Genomic DNA, 23,488 nt, shown 5'->3' with positions numbered 1-23,488 from the left:
GACCTGTAAAACCTGTTGCCTATGAGGATGATGTGCCCTCCCCTGCCAGCTTGTAAAAGGAAAAGGATGGGGAGTGGGCAAGGAGAGGAAGCCAATGGAATGAGATCAACTTTAAAGATCCACATCCCATTCTTGCCTGCTCATCTGGGAAGACTCACTCTGCCCCCCCCCAAAAGTAACTAGAAATGGATGTGGAACACAGAACCCACCTTCCCAGGGATTCTGGTATGGCCACAGGTGAGCTGGGTAGTGGAGGGGGAGAGATTTTCCGAAAGACAGGGAGGGGATTGGGGTGGCACCCACATATATGATGGCAGTGGCCTTTCTGGGAGAAATCAGGATCTAAATGTCCTGAGAAAAAGACCTAGAAGGGAGGATTTGGAAGCTCTCATAGAGTGTTGGATGATGAGGATGGATGTAGTTATATTGGAGATGAGTCCCCATGATGTGGGGGAAAGAGGGATTCAGATTCCATGCACCTTTCTATTTTCTAATTTATTTAATCACATACCCCTTGAGTCAGGTTCCTAGCTCCTATTTTAGAGATCACTACTTTGTTCTAATGGTTGCCTTTTGCACAGGTGGAGGGATTTCCCAAGCTAATGAACTCCCCCCCCACCCGAACACCACCCAAAACTACTAATATTTTCATTTTATTTTTGTTATTGTTTTCATTTGTTTGTGTTGTTGCTGTCACATATCATTGGAGACACACTAGTGGGGAGAAATGTGCTCAAAAATGAATTTTAGGAATAAATCTAGTCTGGTGCTAACCAGAGGAGAAAAGCCAAGACAGGCTCTTATGTAATCATGAAATCAAAAGGTTTAAAACCTGTTTCTATATTTAGAGAAGAATCTAGATGTTTGTCTTGCAAAATTCACTTTCGCGTGAATTGGTGGCAAAGATGATCAGTTATCCAAAAAAATCTATTAAATATAAAGAGCTCATCTGAAAGGGTGGGAGAGAGAACAGAATCAACTGAAGGAGAGGGGGACTTAATTATGTTCTATTTTACTGTGCTCCTGAATATAGTTTAAGAAATAGACTAAGATTTAAATTCTTTTACTAATCTGACAATGGTAGCAATGGTAACATCAATGTCTTTGGAGGTCTTAGCGTGCTCTGCTGATGATCCTTGGCATGTTATGCTTCTGTATGGTGATTATCTGTGTACAGGTTGAATTCCCTCTCCCCTTTCCCCTCCTCCTCTACTGTGCTTGTCTTTTATGGAAGCATTCTGAAGGAAAGTAGGGATTGTTTCAGTTTTGTCTTTGTAAATCCAAGGAGGTTAGAGACTGTTTCCTGAATTCCTCATTTTACAGATAAGGAACTGAGGCCCACAGAGGAGAAAGACTTGTCCAAGGTTCTATAGGTAGAAAGGGAAACAGCCCCAGTTCCAATCCAACAATGGTTTATGAGGCTCCTGCCATGTGTCAGGCCCTGTCCCAAGAACTGGCTATACAAAGAAAGATGAAAACAGTCTCTAGCCTCAAGGAAGCAACATAGGACTGGATTCATTCAAACACAGAATCTTTGATGGAAAAAATTCAGTATTCTTTTTCCATATCACAATGACAGTAAAATGTAGCAGCTATATTTTACTCAGTGGATAGAGCACTAGACCTGGATTTGGGGGACCTGAGTTCTAATTCTACCTCAGACCTTTCCTAGCTGAATGATGCAAGCTAAGTCACTTAATTTCTGCCTCAATCTCCTCATCCCTCGGGAGATATCTGATGTTCAAATGGAATATTTGTTAAGTTCTTTACAGACCTTGAAATGCCAAAAGAAACGCTAACTATTATTATTTTCCTTAAACATCTCCATCATGAAACCGTGCTTTTTGAGGTTGTCCCCTCTGGAGTAATAAGCATGTGCTTTTGGGTTGTTTTAATTTAAAAAAAAATTTATTTAAGGCAATGGGATTAAGTGATTTGCCCGAGGTCACACAGCTAGGTGATTATTAAGAGTCTGAGGCTAGATTTGAATTCAGGTCCTCCTGACTCCAGGGCCAGTGCTCTATCTACTGCACCACCTAGTCACCCCAAGCATGTGGTTTTAAAAATAAATGAGTGATGCTGAGTACTGACTAGATTTCCCAGTTTGATAATGGATTAATTTCCACAGATAGTTCAATCTATTCCTAAAGTGATTCCTTGATTCTCAGTCAAAAGCTTTTTACAGGGCAGGGTCTAAATTTGTTACCACCCATGAGAGAGAACTATTTCAACTCTTTGCCCAACACAAATGATGAAGTAAACTAGTTTATCCCTTCCCCTGAGGGAGAGGTGATGAACTCAAGGTGAAGGTTGAGGCTTAAGTTTTCAAAACTGGCCCATGTAGATATTTTTTACTTGGCTATGCTTAATAATTAGAAAGCAGCACTATCAAAGTATCATTTAAGTGCCCTGAAGGAAGATTTGGTTTTTTGTTTTGTTTTTGGCAAGGCAATGGGCTTAAGTGACTTGCCCAAGCTCTCACAGTAGGTAATTATTAAGTGAAGAAGATTCTAAGGAAACCAGAAGGATGCTTTGAAGACAAAATAGACTAGCAGGCAAGCTTTGACAGTTATTCCCTTTTTAAAAAAGCAAGCTACATAGAAGGGAAAAAATCACAGCTTCAATCCCCCTTTTTCTGATCTATTTTGAATGTTGAAAGAGAGTTCACTCAGCCCCTTTCCCACCTCCCTTCCTCAACTACCAAATCTTTTTATGTGAGAACTGCTGCTTGGCTGTATCTCTACCCTGTTCTTTGACTTTTTTTTTTAAACACCTGGTTAAGTTTGGCCCAGCATCTCTGCCTAACAAGAGTCATCCAATCTAATTCTGTCATCCAACATGTTGATTACTTGAATGACCAAAAAAGCAACTACATGCAGAGATGCATCATCTAAAAGCTGGGAGTACTAAATCAGGTCAGGGCATCCCATGGGGCCACCTGGCAGGCATTCTGCATACTGCCAGTGCGGGATTTGGCATTGGTTTGACTGGCTTTGAATGCCAGCCCTGACCATTATACCTGTGTGACCTTGGAAAGTCTCTCCATCTATACAGGCCTGAGTTTCCTCATGGAAAATGAGGAGTTTGGACTCTAAGGTCCTATCTAGCTCTAAATCTATGAAATCTAGTTAAAAGAAATGGAGTGAAGGAGGTCTGAAAGGGGAAAAGATCACAAAGGTTCAAGGGGAAGTTAGTGGTATGCTGAAATAAGGAGTGGCAGGGTAGTGCCTCTGGGTAAATCGTGTGTGTGTGTGTGTGTGTGTGTGTGTGTGTGTGTGCGCACCTGTGTGCATGATTGGGAGGGCAAGATGAGCTTCAGGTCCTTAGGACTAGCTGCTGACAAGCTTCTGCCCAATCAGCTTGGCTTCCCCACTTACCTCTTGAATGAAGATTATCAGGAAGCAAAGAGTAGGTCTATTTTGGGGCCTCTTCATGGGTCTCAAGAAATTTTAAAACCAAAGTCATTTAAATCATTGTTATTGTAAGTGTACAAAAGATACTTGTAGATGCAAAAGGGCCAACTGACATATATAGAGAATATCCCTTCTTAGTGACAGCTCCCTCAACCTCTACCTACTGGTTCCACCACCTGGTGCTTCTCAGACAAGGCTCACCTTCTTTCCTACTCATGTCCAAGTTCAAGGTCAGAGATTTTCTAGTCCAAGCCTCTCATTCTACAGAGAAGGAAATTGAGGCCAAAAGAGGTGAGGTGACTTGTCCAAGATCAAACAATGTAGTGATAGTAAGGATTGGAATCCAGGGCCCTAACTCCAAATCCAATTGTCTTTCTTCATGTATGAAGAATACTTAAACTTACATGTATTCAGTCATGATGAAAATACTCTTCTTGGTAGAGTGACTAAGCAGGACATGTTCAGTAATTTTTTAGTCATGTCTGTGGCCCTATTTGGCAGTGATACTGGAGTGATTTGCTCGTTCTTTCTCTAGCTCATTTGATGCATAAGAAAACTGGGACAAATTGCGTTAAATGATTTGCCCAGGGTCACACAACTAGTAAGAGTCTGAGACCAGATTTGACAAACTCATGAAAATGAGTTTTCCTATTGCAGTTCCTGCAGTGTCCACTTGTTTCCCTTACTAAGCAGGGCTCCAGCATAGACATTTCTCTCTGAACCTCAGTTTTCTTATTTGTAAAAATGAAATAATGGTGGCTGAAGTAGCTATACCACAGGGTTGTTTGGGGAATTTCCAGACTCTTTGTCTACAAAGCAATTTGTGAATCCTGGTTGATCCAGAGTGCCAGCTGTCATTATTATCTATTCATAATCCTATGGGATTCAAGTTGCTAACCTCAGTTCCTAGAGTCTCCCCAAATCTTCCTCCAATTGGAGTCCTGTCTAGAAAGATGTGCTTTGGAGCCTCAGAAACCATTTCATCTAACTTGGGCTTCACTGACACTCCCCTTCCCACTCAAAGGATAATAGAATCCTGGTAGAGCAGGAAGGGGAAAGAGGCCCCAAAATGGAAGGGGACTTGCCCCACATCACCTGCGAAATACAAGCTGGGATTCACATCCAGGTCTTCTGACCGTCATCTCTCCCTCTCAGTCCCAGCTTCTTCCAGAATTAGTGGCTACAGGTAATGGTGAACTAATCATATTTTGATATTTTTGTAGATAATTGGGAAGAAAGAAGTGGCTGTTGAAATCTCCATCTTTGCAGATGACGCCAAACTCTCCTGGATATAGAAATACCAACCCAGGAATATACCGTATGAAGGTAGGAAGTTTCAGATAATTTTGCACCTCCTTCTCTGGATCTATTTCCCCTTCCCTGTCCAATGGAAGCTTCTTGAAGTCAGGGACTAATTGTCTTTCTTTTCTGTCCCAGAATCCTCAGTATCTACCATAGTGGGTGGCACATAGTAGGTGTTTTGAATGTTGTTGAGAACAGGCTCTTCATCATGGTTTGTGGGCTTGACTGCCCCTGAAAATGAGCCCTCATGTGGCTGCCCCTGAGAATTGGTAGAGTGATATGACTACAGAGCAGGAAACTGAGGCCCAGTGAGGGTCTTGCCTAGGTCTTGAAACTCCTGGTTGGAGAGACATTAGAAGTCATCAAATCTAACCTTCCCATTTTATAGAGAAGGACTGAGACTGGAACAGCTAAGAGACTGGCCCTAAATCACACCGAAAGGAATCATGACTCCAATAGGTCTGTAACTCCAACCCTCCCCCACCCAAACCTTTGTATTGCCCCATAAACTTCAGGTCAAAGGGTGGCCCATGCTATCAATAGGCATAGAGGCTACAACCCCAGAGAGGATCCTGTGGCTGACTGGGGAGCTCTCTCTGAAGAGATTGGTTCACAAATGTGACCTGTGACCAGCTAGGTCAGTGAATCCTTGACTAGATTGGTGCTGAAGGAGCTGAGACTAGAGTTGGGGTGATGCTAGTTAGGGGAAACCCAATATAGCAGTGAAGGTAGGGCTTGACATTCATTCTTTCCATCTACCTTGCCCAGAGTTACTCTTGTCTCCCCTTGCTGCCCCTTGACTCATGTAAATGAACTAGTCCTACATTTAGTCTGTTTACATGCTAATGCCATTGATGCTCTTGGGAAAAGAAAGAACTCTTAACTCTTGACTTCCATGGGATTCAAACCCTGCCCCTAAACCTTATCTCCTGTGGGACATTGGATGAGTAGGTCATTCCCTGAGCCTCCTCTATAATAGGAAAGGATGATCCAAAGGATTCTTCTAACCCTCAGAAAAGGCACAATGGCCATAAGGAGTAAGCACCCCACATGATGCTCTTTCAAGAGGATTGCTCTTCTTTTGGACTTGGATAGGTGAGCTCTGATGACCTTGGTCTCAAAGGACAGCCCTGGCAGATCAGTCCTGCAGCCCACTGTTGCCCACCTTCACTGGATGCCATTTAATGGTGGTAATTTGGGAAGAGGATGGGGGCTGCCAGATCTATGCTTTTATTGGTATGGTGTATAGTGATCTCCCTTTGTGCAAACTGCCTTTATCAAGAATTTCCTAGGGACCCCGGGATGTTAAATGAGAGTCACAGCCAATTTGTAGCAGACTTGAACCTAGGTCTTCATGACTTCAAGGCTAACTCCCCATCCCACCAGACTCCCTTGGATTCTTTTTTTTGGGGGGGGGGGTTGCAAAGCAATGGGGTTAAGTGATTTACCAAGATCATACAGTTAAGTAATTATTAAGTTTCTGAGGCGAGATCTGAACTCAGGTCCTCCTGACTCCAGGGCCAGTGCTCTGTCCAATGTACCATAGCTCCCTCTTTTCCTTTATCTCTTGAGTATAGTTCACACTGAATTTTTTTAGAGAACTTTGAAACTTTTATTTTGTCAGAAATCCTCATTGAGCTGTGGGATCCCCAACTAGGAAGATACTTTTCAGACACCTTGTGTCCATTAAAACCTAAGCTGGGGGCTGCTAGGTGGCACAGTGGATAGAGCACTGGCCCTCTACAGCCATAGACTCCAGGTTCAAAACACACCTCTAATACTTACAATCAGTGTGATTTTGGGCAAAGTACTTCACTTCAGGGATCTGTTTCCTCATCTGCAAAACTCTTTCTGACCATCTTTTGGATCCTCTTGGCAGACCTACTGGAGTGGTTTGCCATTTCTCCATTTCATCTTAACAGATGAAGAAACTGAGACAACCAGGGTTACTTGCCTAGGCTCACATAAGCAGTAAATGTCTGAATCCAGATTTGAATTCAGGTCTTTCTGACTTCAGGCCTGGTGCTCTATCCACTGCATTACCACCTGGTAGTCTCTCCCAGCTCTCTCTCAATGAACCTCTTTTAAGAATCTTATTCGATCCAGAGAAAGAATTGTGGAGTTTGAACAAAAACCAAAGACTATTACCTTCAATTTAGAAAAAAAAACTGTTATCTTACGTAATTTTGCTATCTCTTATACTTTATTTTTCTTCCTTAAGGACAGGATTTCTCTCATCACATTCAACTGAGATCAAAATGTATACCATGGAACCAATATAAAGACTAACAGACTGCCTTCGGGGGTGGGGGAACAGCAAGAATGGGGGGAAATTGTAAAACTCAAAATAAATAAAATCTTTCTTAAAAAAAAAAAGAATCTTTCTCGAGCACATCCCCAACAGAGGCCTATATACCAAGGTAGTTATTTGCTATTAGCTTATTGACTGGATACCATCCTCCCTTTCCTTTCTGATCCCTCCTTAGACCCTAGTTTCTCCTTCATCTATAAAATGAGAAGCTGAAGATCAGAGGAGCCCTGAGGTTCCTTCTACCTTGAGATCTGAAATCCATTTTCTGCCTGTCTTTTTTTCTTGCTTTGGAACTATCTAGTTGATCTCTTGTCCATTTTTCTCCTGATTGAAGCTTAGAAATTGTTAGAGAAATAATCCTTTTTTTCCTCTTTGTTGAAGAAAGAATAATACTGAGAGTGCCCTTACTGGTCCATCAGAGTCTAGAGCTTTCTTTCCTAGTGAAACCTGAGCAAGTCCTCCCCTGAATAATTTAGTGTCTTGTATCGATTTCTCTCTGGTGTAAAGGGAAGTGCACGCTCTAGGACAATGATCTGGTCCAAGAGAGAATGATTCATTTTCCTCAGGCAAAATCTCTACTCTGTCCAAGTTCATGGTGTTCTTGTACCATATTCTGAGCATCTCCTTGATTAAAATATCATCATAAAGATGCTAAATCTCAGGAATTCCTCTGTCAGCAGAAAAATGTGACGTGGCAAGCTCAGGACTCCCAAGTCCTAGAAACAAAAACAAATAACAAGAAAATAAACCCTAACCTACCTTCTGATGTTGGCACTTCTGGCAGCTAGTCACAATCTCTTCTCTCTCTTCCCCAGCCCTGTGAATAGGGTTAAAGGTTGGGATCAGCTTCCTGGGGTAATAGTAAAAAATATTCAGATCTGTTAAAGGGCCTGAGAGACCATCTAGAGAAACTGAGACCCAGGAAATTGAAGCAATTTTTCTCATGGCTAATAAGTATTCTAGGCAGGATTTGAAGTCTTTGGAGAGCTCCCCTGGGCTCTTGCCCTTACCCTTTTCCATTCCTTGTCTTGTAGATCTCATTCACTCCCACAATTTCAACTCCTACTTGCCAATGGATGCTGGCCTCTACTTCATCACTTTGGGGCTCCTATCCTGACCTCTCCTGTCTGGTCCAGACCAACATCTCCCCTGGTCCACAGGACCTGGCTAACCTCATGTTCCCCAAGCTCCGAGCATGTCTCAACCCAATCTCATTTTTTGGAATGTTATTTTTTTCAAATGCACGCAATTACATTTTTCTGGCTTCCTCCCTTCCTTCCCTTCACCCCATGACAGTAAGTAATCTGATATAGATAATACATGTACAGTCATGTTTAATATATTTCTATTTTAGTCATGAAATGAGAAAAACAAAAACACAAAGCAAGTTTTCAAAAGTAAAAATCGTATGCTTTGGTTTGCATTCAGACTCCATAATTTTTTCTGTGGATGGCATTTTCCATCACAGGTCTTTTAGAATTGGGAGGCAGCTAAGTGGCACAGTGGATAGAGCACTGGCCCTGGAGTCAGGGGGACCTGAGTTCAAATTCAGACTTTAATAATTACCTAGCTGTGTGACCTTGGGCAAGTCACATTGCCTTGCAAAAACTAAAAACAAAGAAAAACAAAAACCAATTCTTTTAGAATTGCCCTTTTGTCATTGGACTGCTGAGAGGAGCTAAATCCATAGGTGCTCATCACACAATGTTGCTGTTTCTGGGCACAATGTCCTCCTGGTTCTGCTCACTTCACCCAATATCAGTGCATACAATCCTGAAGCTTGAATAAGATCATGTATATAAAATGCTTTGTAAATAAGATATTGTAGAAATTTCAGCTCTTAATTAATCCTACTCTGCAATTCCTTTGGCTCCCATTCTCTGTCATTTTGGTTTGGGGGATGACTGTGTCCACAGCATGGTCACACTGTGGGTGCAATTGGACTGAGCTCTTCCCCAATGTTCAGCTATAGCATCGAGCATCTCTGGCAGGAGCTTGTATCTTCCCTGGTTTCTGGGAATTGCAGAGTGTATTTTCCCTCCGGTTGCAGCCTATTCAATATAACTGCACTATAACTAATGATAGTTTGTTTAAAACCTGGAAATTTTTTCTTTAGTACAAAAATGGTAGGGACTTCCCCTTTATAAAAAGCTTTTGATAAGCTTTCTGTTTGTCTGTCAAAGTTGTTTCTCCTTCATATAGGAAAAGCAAATAAGCAGAGCTCACCTTTTGCTGCTACTTCTGGGGCATCCAGTCTTTATCAGACTTTTATTGTCGTGGCCACAGCCTATCTGAACTATCCAACTCTCCTCAGGTTCAGTTGAGTTCGATGCTTCTTAAAAAACAACTGGCTGGGCCCTGAACACTATCCTTGTTGCTGAGGGGGATGCAAAGATCCATTGAGACCAGGCATGTCATTCCAAGTGACATTGATGGCCAGTTCTTCAGGGCTCAGTGAGCAAGCTGTGAAAGCCCTGAAGGTCGGGCACATGGATGCTTTGGTTCTGCAGTCCCTCTTGATGGGTCCTTCCTTTTTCTAGGAACAGACCATGTGGATTTGGCATTCATTTGGTTCCCCAAAGAATGTGTGACACAATGAAAAAGATGATGGGAGCATGGAGCTAGAGCTGAGTGAGATCTCAGAGGCTATGTATTCCAGTTCCATTTTACAAAGGCCAGCAGTATTAGTGAAGACATTGCCCATCATCTTTTTTTTTTAAGGTTTTTTTTTTTGCAAGGCAATGGGGTTAAGTGGCTTACCCAAGGCCACACAGCTAGGTAATTATTAAGTGTCTGAGGCTGGATTTGAACTCAGGTACTCCTGACTACAGGACCCGGTAAGACATTGCCCATCATCTTATGGATAGTGAAATCAAAGGTCTCAGTTCAAATCCTATTTTTTGTACTTAGTGCCTGAGTGACCTTCAAGTGACTTCTCCTCCAAGGCTCTGATTTTTCACTGTAAAATGAGGCATTTGGACTAGTGGCTTCTGGGCTGCATTCCAACTTTAAATGTAGCCCAGTGATTCTTTTATTTTTAAATTTTATTTATTTAAGTAATAGAATTAAGTGACTTGCCCAGGGTCACACACAACTAGGCAATTATTAAGTGTCTGAGGCCAGATTTGAATTCAGGTCCTCCTGACTCGAGGGCCGGTGCTCTATCCACTGTGCCACCTAGCTGCCCCCTAGCCTAGTGATTCTATGACCTTAGAGATGCTTAAATCTAACCTCTTCCTTTCCTCCATCATCCATTCCCACAAACATTTTTATGGTCATCTTTATCTTCTCTGAAACTATGATGTAAGAGGTACTGATGTTTGATTAGGAACCTGGAGCAGCAAAAAGGAAGTTAATCAAAAAATTGACAAAGACAAGACTGGAATGGCATTCTCATTTTCAGTTTTTATCTTTTCTCAGTTGAATTTGTTTTTTTAATTTTGATATTGAATCCAGAGTTTGGAATTATACTGATGGTCCAAGAAATTATGCCCCAGAATCCAACTGTTTCTAGTAACTTTTGAGACTCCCTTTATCTTTCTCCCCCAGGTTCATTCAGCACATTCTGTCAACTGTTCTTATTTTTTTTTCATTTTCTTGATTTTAGTTTTCAACATTAATTTTCTTCCACCCTTCTCTCAGAAAGCAAGTAATCTGGTATAGCTTATACATGCAAAATCATATTAAACATATTATCAAATTAGTCATATAGTAAAAGAAGAATCAGAACAAAAGGGAAAAACCATGTGAAAGAAAAAATAAAACAAGTGAAAAAAGTAAGCTTTGATCTGCTTTCAGACTCTGGATATGGATAGCATTTTCTATCAGCAGTCTTTTGGAGTTGTCTTGGATCAGTGTATTACTAAGAAGAGCTAAGTATCTTAGTTGATCATCACACAATGTTGCTGTTATTGTGTCCAATGTTTTGGTTCTGCTGAATTCATTCGGCATCAGTTCATACAAGACTTTCCAGGTTTCTCTGAAATCTACCTGCTTGTCATTTCTTAAGAACAATAATATTCTATTACATTCATATAACACAACTTGTTCAACCATTCCCCAATTGATGGACATCTTCTTAATTTCCATTTCTTTGCCACCCCCAAAACAGCTGCTATTTATGTTCATATAAATCTTTTTCCATTTCTTATTTCTTTTGGATACAGACCTAGCAGTAGTATTACTTGTTCAAAGGGTTTTATAATGCTTTGGTCATAGTTCAAATTGCTCTCTAGGATGACTGGATCAGTTCATACCTCTGATGTTTCTTTCTAAAGCCACACCATGGCCTCATACCATTCATGGTTTCCTTACTAGTTCCTACATCTGGAGTGGAGCAAGTGCCAGGTGGGTTGATATTTAAAATCAACTGGATTCCAATGCATCTGAACATTTATGGGACACCTCCTGTGTATAAGTGCTGGACCTGGAATCAGAAAAACTTATTTTTCTGAGTTCAAATCTGGTGTCAGGCACTTAGTAGCTGGATGACCCTAGGAAAGTCATTTAACTCTGTTTGCCTCAGTTTCTTCATCTGTAAAATAATCTGGAGAAGGAAATGACAAAGCACTTTAGGATCTCTGCCTAGAAAACCTCAAATGGGGTCACAGAGAGTCAAACCTGGTTGAAATGATTGAACAAAGCTGAATATAAGACAATGTGCCTATCCCCAGGATATGATGATAAATACAAAATATTCCTTGTCTTCAAGGAACTTATTCTGTTGTAACAGATTCAGCATGTCATAGCTAAGGAGAATGCAGAGGAGGGATACAGACAGAAACTTCTAGGCAGGAGAGGAATCACAGATGGAAGAGAAGAGAACACTTTGAAACATCATTCTATAATAAAGCTAGACACTGGTGTCCATTTGGTACCCTCCTAATGGGCTCTATGTGGCAGAAAATGTTGCCAGAAGAAAGTCAAGAGATGTCTTAATGAAGTATTTACAATGGAATTACAAGTTACAAAGACACATAATCTAGGCCTGATTGCCAGAAAACAAGGATGTTCTAGAGGATTTCTTTTGTTAATGAGTGGACAAGATGGTACCGGGTCCCTTTCAATTCTCAAATTTGGTGTTTGACAAAGAGAAAATTAGTTGAATCCATAACCAGACAATTAGAGTAAAATGAATTGAAACAGTAGACCAAGCCCTGATCCAGGAATTAAAGACCTGGGTTCAAAACCCACTTTGTACCCTCACTAAGTCATCTTACCTTCCTGGGCTTCAGTTTCCCCTTCTGAAAAATAAAAGATGAGATGTGCTTTTGAAGTCCCTTCTACTCTAAATCTATGAACCTCCCCTGTGGAGAGGTGGGACTGATAGGAATCAAAGAAGCACAAAAGGAATTTGAGGACTCTGGGGGCAAAGAACAAAAGGAAAGAGAAATCTCTGTTGCATGACTTTTTGAGGTCACTTGCAGGAAGCATTGGAGATCAATGCTGGGAACATTTTGTCCCTTCTGAGATGCAGTTTTCATCTGAGAAGTGGCTCCCCTAGAAGGGAATGAGAATTCTGAGGAGAGTCCAAACTTGCTAGAACACTTTTGTGTCCTGATTGTGGTTCATGGGCAGCTGCCAGGCATGGGAGACCTGAAATGCCCAAGTTCAGGTTGTTCTCGGTATTGGTACACTCATGATAGGGCAACGTGGAGTCCAAGGGAAGAGCTCTGGAGGACACTCAAGTCCCCCAACCAAGGGAACATTACCCAACCCTTCTTTCATCTTTTTACGCACAGTAAAGTTTAAGTCTTTAGATTCTAACCCATCTTCACTCACCATGAGCAACCAAAAGTTTTACATGTTTTTAGGTTATGGTCAAGAGTAGTTTCCATGTGGAGTGTTTTTATTGTAGTCTAACTCATTCCAATTTACTACTTTTTTGTGACATAAAGTTATTAACCAGAATATTGGATTAACAAGGACATCCTTTTGACCCACGCTTTGGTCATATGTTGTAATTTCTGTCCTCCATACTTTAGGAAGAACATCAACCAGATAGGAGGGTTTGGTGGAGGGTATGGGCCCTTGACTTGGGGATAGCTTCTCATAATCAGCTTGCATTGTATTTAACAGACACTTACATGGAAAAAGCTCAAGGGAGCAGAGGAGCACAGACTCATAACTGGAAGAGACCTCCGACCATCTAGTAAAATCCTCTAAATTCACAGTTAAGGAACCTGAGGCAGACATAGGTGAAGTGACTTGTCCTTGATCTCACAGTTACTAAATGTTGGAGGTGAGATTTGAACATAGATCTTTCTCAGTGCAAGTCCAGCATTCTATATACTATGAGAAAATTCACTCATAGGTAAATTCTCTGATCCCAGGAGCAAAAGGTACATTTAAGGTCCACAGAAGGAGAAAGTTCTTCATAATTAGAACTCTCCAAGAGTGAAATACACTAGTATTAGCAAGCCCCTCTTCATTGGTGGACTTCCAAGAAGAGTGAACATCATATGGCCCCCAGAAAGGAGGTAGGAATTCCTTGTTTTGAGTCCCTAATGCTGTGAGTAACTGAGTTTGGTATAGTTAATAAATAGACAAAGGGATTCCAGCCTTAATTAAATCCTACTGCTGAGCGTAAAATGGGAAGAATTGATTTGGGGACAGAAAATGAGGATCTAGGGTTGATGGCTAAGAGCAATTGAAGAGGTTGACCAAGCAGCAGGAAAAAAATCTCATAGGAGACATTGAACTAGTGGCCAGAGGACCTGAGCACCTTCTTTGTAGTTCAGTTTACCTAATGTTAACCCTCCCCTTGAGTGAATGTAGCTTGCTTGGATGATGATGATAATGATCATGGTAGTTGGGAGGAGGTTGATGATAATACTTATGAAGTGATGGTGGTAATGATCACTGGATTGGCTAGTTTGCATATTGGAAGCTTAAAATCAGAAAGCCTTGGGTTCAAGACCTGCCTCTGGCATATAATTAGCTTACCCAAGTGACCCCGGAGAAGTCATGTAATTTCTCAGGACCCTAGGCAGCCCTTCAAGCTAAATTCTAAAAGATTTACCAGTTGAAAACTTTGACACTTTCATTCATAAACTACTTTCTCCACACTACTCATTGGATTCACAGAATAGTCCTGTGAGGTAGATAAACATCCTTATTTTACTGATGAGGAAACTGAAGCTCAGGACTTGCTCATGCCCACAGCAGCCAGTATTCCGATAGGAGCTTTACCCAGCTCTTTCTGATACCCAAGTCCCCAAATCCCCCCAAGATCTTGGAGCATACAGTCCAGGACAATCTTTTTTTTTTTTTTTTTTAGGATTTTTGCAAGGCAAACGGGGTTAAGTGGCTTGCCCAAGGCCACACAGGTAATTATTTTCAGTGTCTGAGATCAGATTTGAACCCAGGTACTCCTGACTCCAGGGCCGGTGCTTTATCCACTGCGCCACCTAGCTGCCCCTCAGGACAATCTTAAAATACAGAAATAGACAAAATCACATCCAGTAAGTGCACTGGAAATGTCCAAAGTGCCACCTGCATTCCTTGGATAGAAAGATTAGCGATCGGAGAAAGTTTCAAGGAGAAGATGTCACTGACACATAGGGGCCGATTGAAGATTGGCAGGAGAGGAGGATACAACTGGAGCAGGTCTATAGAAGGAGAGGACACGACATCAGAACTTGGGCTCTCTAAAAGCCCGAGAGGAGAGGAAGATAATTCAGTTCAGCATGGTCAGTGTAAGACCTGGGATCAGAAGTCTCCCAGAGAGTGAGGAGGATACTCATCCCTACTGCTGTTGCCAGACTTGAACTAGAGTGTTGTCTACTTCTGGGCATGGCCTTTTGGGAAGGACACTGGAAAAAGGGAGCATGGTTAAGGCACAAACCCTGAAGATAGTAAAGCTATATGAGCATCATCGGCTGCAAAACCAGGGAATATTTAGTGAACAGAAACAAAAACTGAGATAGGGTTAAGGAGGACTGGCATGAGGAAAAAATAATTAGCTTTGTTCTGCTTGGCCCCAAAGGAGAGAAAGAGAAGCATGGGTTGGAAGGGCAATTACAAACAAGGTAGACTTAGGCTGAATTGTAAGAAAAATTTTTACCACTTAGAAATATCTCAAAGTGGAATGAAGTGCCTCAAAAAGTAGTGAGTTCCAATTCTAAAAGTCTTGTGATGGAAAATGCCATCCACATCTAGAGAAAAAATTGGAGAATGAATGCAGACCAAAGCATACTATTTTAAAACTTGTTTTATGATTTCTTCCTCATTTTTTCCCCTTTAGTTCTGATTGTTCTTTCACAACATGACTAATATGAAACATGATTGTACATGGAGAGCCTCCAGCAGATTAGTCATGGCATGGGGAGGTAGGTAGAAAACTGTGAAACTCAAAAAGTTTACCAAAAAATGATGGTTTTTGATCTTTGCATGAAATGTGAATAAAATAGCATCCAAAATAAGAATAACTTCAAGTTAGTTAAAATAGTGAGTCCCCCTTTCTCCAGGAGGTTGGAAGATCATTGGTCAAATAGACTATGGAAAAGATTCCTGTCTCGGTAGAGATTGGATTATCCAGGACCTCAAAGGTCCCTTCCCATCCTGAGATGCTGTAATTCTGTGGCAGCTGCTAAGGGAAGTAGGCTTGCCAAGATGGTGAGAGAAGCCTTTGGCACAGTTCCAGGGATCATCCTTATGTTCATTTTAGTTGACTTCATGGATTTGGGGGTGTGGGAATCCCAGAAACAACTCTGGGTTCCTGGCAATTAGGAAGGTCATTTAGAAAAGGCTGCTCAAAGTCCAGGGCAAGCAACCCTTGGATTCTAGAAAGTTCCTGATGGTTCAGAACAAACAACCAGGTCTTGGCTTATGACAGGGAGGAACATAGACCCAGATGGGTCTCCTTGGTCCTTTGGGAACTTGTTCATCTTGCTCTGGCTAAGTCATCCAGGCCAGCACCAGCTGTTTGCATGCTGTCAAAATGTCTCTGGTTTGGGCCTCTGGGAGAGAGGGAAGGATGGAGGGTGATTGAGGCCATATGGCTCAAAATGTATTTAGATAATCCATTCATCCTCTTTCTCTCACTGAATTCTTTGATGTCCACATTTCACTTATATAGTGTGGTTTTTGTTTGGTTTTTGCTCAGTAGTTTGCTTTTGAGCATTGTTGGTATTGTACTGAGTCTTGTATGGCTAGGACCTGGGAAATCATGAGAAGCTGCCCTGCAGATAAATAGGCTCTACTTGGAGAAGGGAACTGGGACTAAGCTGTGGGAAAGGGATGTGCTGATAATACTTTGGCTGATGGGTGAATTGAAGCTAAGGCTGAGAGGAGCTAATGAAAGGACATGGGAAGGGAATTATGTGCTTTTCTCAGAGATTGGAAAAGTGAGCATTTTCCAACTTTCTAAGGAATTTCCATAAGGTCCTTTGACACACACATTTCTACGTTGTCCCCTTGACCCTTAGACCAATAAAAGTAAAGAGGAATGGCATCATCGACCAGAAAACCAAGCCACATTTTGCAAGTTGCCCACATATTCTTCTGGTAGCTATAAAGTGCCACCTTAGGATGTGTGTGTGTGTGTGTGTGTGTGTGTGTGTGTGAGAGAGAGAGAGAGAGAGAGACAGACAGACAGACAGACAGACAGGCAGATAGAGAGAAGGGGTTCTGCTTCCCTTTACAAACTTGGACAGTGACAAAACTGTGGGAAGCAAGTGAGTGAAGAGATATATCATGGTGGCAAAATGGAAATGAACATGGGTTCAGAAATCTAAAGGTAGAACGTACTTTAGAGGCCACTGAATACAACATCCTCACTTTACACATGGGCAAACTGAGGCTCAAGAAGGGTAAAATGACTTGGCTTCGTAGCAAATGGAGGGTGGCCATAGAGACCAAATAGCCTACCCTTATTTTCTAGATGAAGAAACACCTGAGGCCAAGGGAGCTTACATGATTGCCCCGAGTCACATAGATAGTAGGTCAAAGAGTCAGGATTTGTATCCAGGTCCTATGACTCCAAAATGGAGTTAGAGAAATAAGTACTTTACCCATCTCCTTTCCTTCTCAATCCCTCTTTCTTTCACTCCTTGTGACCCTTTCTATTACACTCATGAAATTAATCAATGAACATTTATTAAACACTTCCCCCCATGATTTTTTTTTTTACTTTTGCAAGGCAAGGGGGTTAAGTGACTTGCCCAAGGCCACACAGCTAGGCAATTATTGTGTCCCAGGCCGGATTTGAACTCAGGCACTCCTGACTCCAGGCCTGGTGCTCTATCCACTGCACCACCTAGCCACCCCCTTATTAAACACTTCCTATAGACACTAAGCTGGGAGCCTGCCCCTGCCCTCAAGGAGCTTATTTCTATCAGGGTTAATTAATAATGTGGGAATAGGTAAGTAAATATAGTATATATATGCAAAGTAAAGGTCATTTGTCACAGGGGGCAATGCTAGCATCTGGGAGGAATCAGAATAAAGTCCTCTGTGGGGGATTGGCATTTTGGTTAAGCTTTGAAGGAATCTAGGGTTTCCAGTAGACAGAGGTGAGTACATCAAGCATTCCAGGCTTGGGGGACAGACACTAATTCTCCTTGGCAGAAAGGTAGAGAGTATGAAAGAGTAAAATGTTGTAAAGGACCTTGATTTCAGACAAAGGAGTTTGAAATTATTCTGTAGCACAGCTAATAAATATGGAAATATGTTTTGCATGATTGCACATGTATAATCTATCAAATTGCCTTCTCAAGGAAAGAGAAGGGAAGGAGGGAAAGGATTTGGAACTCCAGTTTTAAAAACTAATGTTGAGTTGTTTTTACATGTAATTGAGTGGGGAAATTTTTTCATTTTTAAAAAAATTTTTAAAGGATTTTATTCTGGAGGCAAAAAGAAACATCAAGGTTTTTTTTTTCCAAACTGAAGTGTAACATCATCAGCTCTTCACTGAATTTTTCTGCAAAAATAATACAAACATTAGAATACCAATTAAATATGTCACATTTTTCCATACACTTTGTACAGCTTCCCTAGAGAATGACTACTTTTTCCAGGATTAAAGGTTATCCTATGGGTCTATACTATAATAACCCTAGTTCAAGAGCCCCAACTAGTGAGCTTCCCCTTAACAGTTATTCAGTTAACACAGCTCAAATCTGTACTGTTTATTAAAATGGCATAATAAGATCAAAACCTTTTCCCATAAACTAGGGCCTGTCCCACAAATATACACATTCTTTTTTTAATTAATTTTATTAATTTATTATTAATTTATTTTTTCCACATCACTACAATATAAAAAAATGTAATAGTAAACCTCCCTTTTCCCCCCTCCACAAAGATAGAGAAACCTCAAGAAAAATAAACTGAGAAAGAAAAAAAAGTGTGCTTCAGTCTATATTCAGATACAATCAGCTTTTTCTTTGGTATGGAGCACAGTCTTTATCATAAGACCATCCAAGAAGTTGCTTCAATATTTTCTTTCCACCATTACTATTGCTAGCCATATTTCCCTCCCCCCTGTTCCTCCCTACCTCCATTTATTCTATTCACTCTCTTCTTTCACCTTGTTCCTCTTCAAAAGTCCTTCTCCCAAGATCTTCCCTCTCTTCTATCACCTATACCCACCCTCCCCTCCCCCTTCCCCCTTTCTCCTATCCCTTTCCTATCCTTTTTTCCTTCTTTTTTTTAAGTTTTAGTTTTTGCAAGGCAGTGGGGTTAAGTGACTTGATGAAAGTCACACAGCTAGGTAATTATTAAGTATCTGAGGCTGTATTTGAACTTAGGTCCTTCTGAATCCAGGGCCAGTACTCTATCCACTGCATCACCTAGCTACCCCTCTGAGTGACTTCTGATGAGAATGAAGGCTCACTCATTCCCAATCACCTTCCCCCTTCCACTCCATTGCAAAAAGTTTTTCTTAACTCTTTTATGGAAAATATCTTTACCCAGTCTATCTCTCCTTTCCCTTTCTCCCAGTACAGTCCTTTCTTACCCATTAACTCCATCTTTATAATATATTATACCTCACATTCAGCTTCCTCCTGTGCCTTGTCTATCCATATATACTTACTGCCCTTTTAACTCCCCTAATAAATGAGAAGGTTTATAGGAGTTACCAGTATCATCTCATGTAGAAATGCACACAATTCATCATCATTAAATCACTCATAATTTGCCCTTCTTGTCCACCCCCTCTATGCTTCATCTGAGTCCTGTACTTGGAGATCAAACTTTCTGTTCAGCTCTGGCCATTTCAACAGGAAAGTTTGAGATTTCCCTATTTCTTTAAATGTTTATCTTTACCCCCCCCCCCAAAAGAGTATGTTCAGTTTTGCTGGGTACTTGATTCTTGGTTGCAATCCAAGCTCTTTTGCCTTTCAGAATATTATATTCCAAGTCCTACCAGCCCTTAATGTAATTGCTGCTAAATCCTGTGTAATCCTGATTGAAGCACTGTGATATTTGAATTGTTTCTTTCTGGCTGCTTGTAATATTTTCTTTTTAACTTAGGAGTTTTAAAATTTGGCTATAATATTCCTGGGGGTTTTTATTTTGGGATTCCCTCAATTTCTATTTTACCCTCTGCTTCTAGGATATCAGGGCAATTTTCCTGGATTATTTCTTTAAAAATAAGATCTAGGCTCTTTTTTGTAGCCCAATAATTTTTTTTGTTTGTTTGGGTTTTTTCTTTTAGGTTTTTGCAAGGCAAATGGGGTTAAGTGGCTTGCCCAAAGCCACACAGCTAGGTACTGATGAAGTGTCTGAGACTGGATTTGAACCCAGGTACTCCTGACTCCAAGGCCGGTGCTTTATCCACTACGCCACCTAGCCGCCCCCAACATTCTTTTTTCTTTTTTGCAAGGCAATGGAGTGACTTGCCTATGGTCACAAGGCTAGGTGATAAAAGTGTCTAAGACTGGATTTGAACTCAGGTCCTCTTGACTCCAGGGCTAGTGCTCTTTCCACTTTGCCACTTAGCTGCCCATTGGGTAGAATGATAGTGACTCTTTATGTGGCCAGGACAACTCGTGCCACTCCCACTCAATCCATACTTCAGGGCCTTACAGTCCTCCCATAGTTAGCCTCTTGATGACCAGGGCTAGGTCTCCCTTGAATCCGCAGTTAGTTTTCTTCTTTGCTGCCAGAGGTCTCTCTATTCCATCCTGTATGAGAAGCTCTTCACTGTGCCTCAAACTTGCTCCCATTTACTAATGAATAACACATCTACCATTGGATGAATGAATAGTTCAGCTGCTTCTAGCCACCATGAGCTCAACTCTTGGGCCAATCTGCTATCCTTTAAGAACCACCCTTAGGCCATGATCAGTATTTTACCCAGTCAGTGGACAGATTTCCCTTCTACTCAAATCAATGGAATGTTTTTTTTAACATTTTCTAAGGCAATAATTAAGTGGCACAGTAGATAAAGGCCTGGGTCTGTAGTCAAGAAGGCTCACCTTCCTGAATTCAAATTTGAAGTCAGATACATCCTATCCTCATTGTGCAACCCTGACAAGTCACTTCACCCTGTCTGCCTTAGTTTCCTTATCTGTAAAATGCACTGGAGAAGGAAATGGGGTTGCAAAAAGTTGGATGCAACTAAAAGCAACTGAACAATAATGAAAGGGTTTAATTTAACACTTTCTTATCTGCTCTTTGTTTACTGTAACTACATTGACTGCCATCATTTCTGGTCTTTCTCTCCCCACATCTCTTTGTTCCTAGCGTGCTATTAATCAAAAGAAAATACTGTAATAGTTTTTGTTGATGTCTTTTTTTTAAACATCAGAATAGTTTCCTCCAGCATCCTTCCCCTTGTTCCTCCAAAAACCATTCCATATCACAAAGCAAAGGGAGAAAATCAGCATAACTGATCAGTACATTTTAAAAAGTCTGAGCAATGGACATTGTGGACTTCTTACCTTCTCAAAGGGGTGGGGTAGGAATGCCTTCTCATTTGTTCTTTGCCATTTTGTACCCATTACTTTTTGGTTTGTATATCTGGTTGTTGTTTCCAATTACTCTATATATTTATACATAGTGTTAGTGTTTTCTTGATTCTCTTAGATCTGTTCATATTTCTCTTATATTCATTGAATTCATAATTTCTTACAGTACCGGAATATTCTTTTTGCTTAGACATTTCTCAGTTAATGGACATCCTATTTTGTTTCCATTTCTTTACTAATACAAAATGAACTGCTATTTTAATATTGGTGTATATGGTGACTTCATTTTTATCAATGACTTCCTTCATGTACAAACCTAGTAATGGAATCTCTGGATCAAAGGGCATAGATATTTGAGTTACTTTATTTGCGTGATTCCAAATTGTTTTCCAAAAGAAAATTTTTCAGATTCATAGTTCACCTACTATACAGAAATATGCCTAATCTTCCCTTAACTTTTCCAGTCTTAGTTCCCATCTTTTGTCCTATTTACTAATTTGCTAATTATGAGATGAAGGTTGTTTTGATGAGTATTTCTCTGTGATCTGGAGCATTTGTTTGTTTGTTTTTTTGTTTGTTTGGTTTTTTTTTTTAGGTTTTTGCAAGGCAGTGGGGTTAAGTAGCTTGCCCAAGGCCACATAGCCACATAGCTAGGTAATTATTAAGTGTCTGAGATTGGATTTGAATCCAGGTACTCCTGATTCCAGGGCCAGTGCTTTATCCGCTGGAGCATTCTTTTCTATGCTTGTTAATAGTTTGTAATTTTGAGAATTGTTTATTCCTTCCTTTTGACCATTTATCTATTCAGGAATTGCTACCTTGTGAACTCTTAAATGTTTCTTGAATTGGGGCTTCCTCTAACCCCACCCCTGTGATAAAATAGGCCGAGCCTATCCAACCATGCCAGCCCTCTCCAGGAAGTATTGTTCTTTGTGGTTTTCCTTTCCTGTAAATCCTGGCCCAGGAATCTGAATGATCCTTTGTGTGTTCATTCTGAGTATGAGAGCATTATGCTAGGTGCACAAAGGATACAAATGGAACCCCATTGCCAGAGACTCCTCAGTCCCAGACTCTGGGGACCTTCTTCAGTATTTTGTCCCTTTCTTGGCTTAGATTCTGGGAAAATCATTGTAATCCTGTATCCACTTTTCTGAGACAGACCTGAAAGCCTAGTGTGTGGATTTCAGAAATATAGTTTTATTGAGGATTATGCAGAGATTCCCTTGTCTAGATGTCCTTTAAGTATGTAACTCCTTTATATGCCATTTGTAGTCCTGAGTTTGAGGAATTTTGAGGTGAAGTTTCCCCATATCTACTGCCTGTCTTTGACTTATCCTTGCTATTTAAAAAGAAGATATTTGGTAGCTTCTCTCTCCACCCCCCCTACTTCCCTGACATTTCCCTTGGTTCCTAACATGGGCATCCAGTCTTCCCTCCTTTCTATCTCATTATCATGTAAGGGGATTTTTCTCCCAGTTGCCCTTGTTCTCTGGCTTTCCTCATGGTTATGCAGACCTTTAGGCAAAAACATCATTCATTTTAAAAGCAGGGAAAGGAGATACAATGTCATCCAGTGCATGCAAAATTTAGTGAAAATATGATCTCTGACTTCATGAAATTTATTTCCCAGTAAAGCAAAACTTTATTTGGTCCTTGAGAGCAATTTGAAGGAAAATGTCAAATCACTCCTACTGGGCCATCCTTGTTTATTGTGCCTATAAACAAGCATGGTTGAACAAGGAAGCTTCCTGCCTACCTTGCTTAGAGACCTAGGCATTCAAGGGCCCTCCAGCAGTGTTTCCTTGTCAGATTGGAGGTGAATCTCTTCTCTTATGCCAAAGAGTTCCAATTATATTATAGAGTTCCAAAGAGGCCAGCATATTGCCTGTCAAGGCTCCCAGAGAGCCTTCTTCTGAGAAAAGACCTACCCACAATTATAGTAGTCTTAATCGGCAGTGTCTCCCTTATGGATAGCTTGGCAATCAGCTTCCCCACTAAGCTGCTTAACCTACTGGGAATCCCTCATGGATAACTCTGCAATCAGATTGCCAGATAAGCTTTTTCAAATTTAAAATAAATTATTTTTGTTATTTTGTAATTCACAAATAACATCAAACATGAATACTTCCACTAAAAGAATTATAAATGAAACCACAGATTTCTAATATGTTTTTAGCTTGCATTTTTAAATTCAACATGTTAGTTTGTCTATATCTCCTTCAGAGTCTATAACCCCTCTTTTTTTTCTTGCATAATCCTCATCTTCCTTGCATATCTCTCCCTTCCCAATTTTTAAAAGAATCTCCAAAATGAGAAATAAATCAAGTTACTCAAAACAAATCCAAACATTGGTCAATCACCTCAATTCCCCACCTGAAATCTAGTGACATGTAATATCCATTTTCCTAGGACCAAATGATTATCCATTGTTTTGTTAGGATTTTGAAGTCATTTAAAGTTGTTTTCTTAACGTTATTGTATTGTAAAAACTATTCTGATTTTGCTCACTTTTCTCTGAATCAATGTAATTGTCCTTCCAGGATTCT

General features: G+C 40.7%; 1 protein-coding gene across 16 annotated transcripts in view; it reads left to right on the top strand.

Moving 5' to 3' along the window:
- MAP3K13 (mitogen-activated protein kinase kinase kinase 13) overlaps positions 1-23,488 on the top strand; it is a 179,451-nt gene that overhangs the window by 123,538 nt on the left and 32,425 nt on the right. For all 16 annotated transcript variants that reach the window (XM_074189574.1, XM_074189569.1, XM_074189568.1 and 13 more), the window contains one exon: positions 4,637-4,739. The gene's annotated coding sequence lies outside the window, so the exon portion shown is untranslated. The remainder of the gene's footprint in view (positions 1-4,636; positions 4,740-23,488) is intronic.

The sequence above is a fragment of the Macrotis lagotis genome, chromosome 5 (genome assembly GCF_037893015.1).
Source record: "Macrotis lagotis isolate mMagLag1 chromosome 5, bilby.v1.9.chrom.fasta, whole genome shotgun sequence".
Lineage (NCBI taxonomy): Eukaryota > Metazoa > Chordata > Mammalia > Peramelemorphia > Peramelidae > Macrotis > Macrotis lagotis.
The sequence above is the reverse complement of the archived record's forward strand: the minus strand, read 5'-3'. Positions and strand labels throughout refer to the sequence as shown.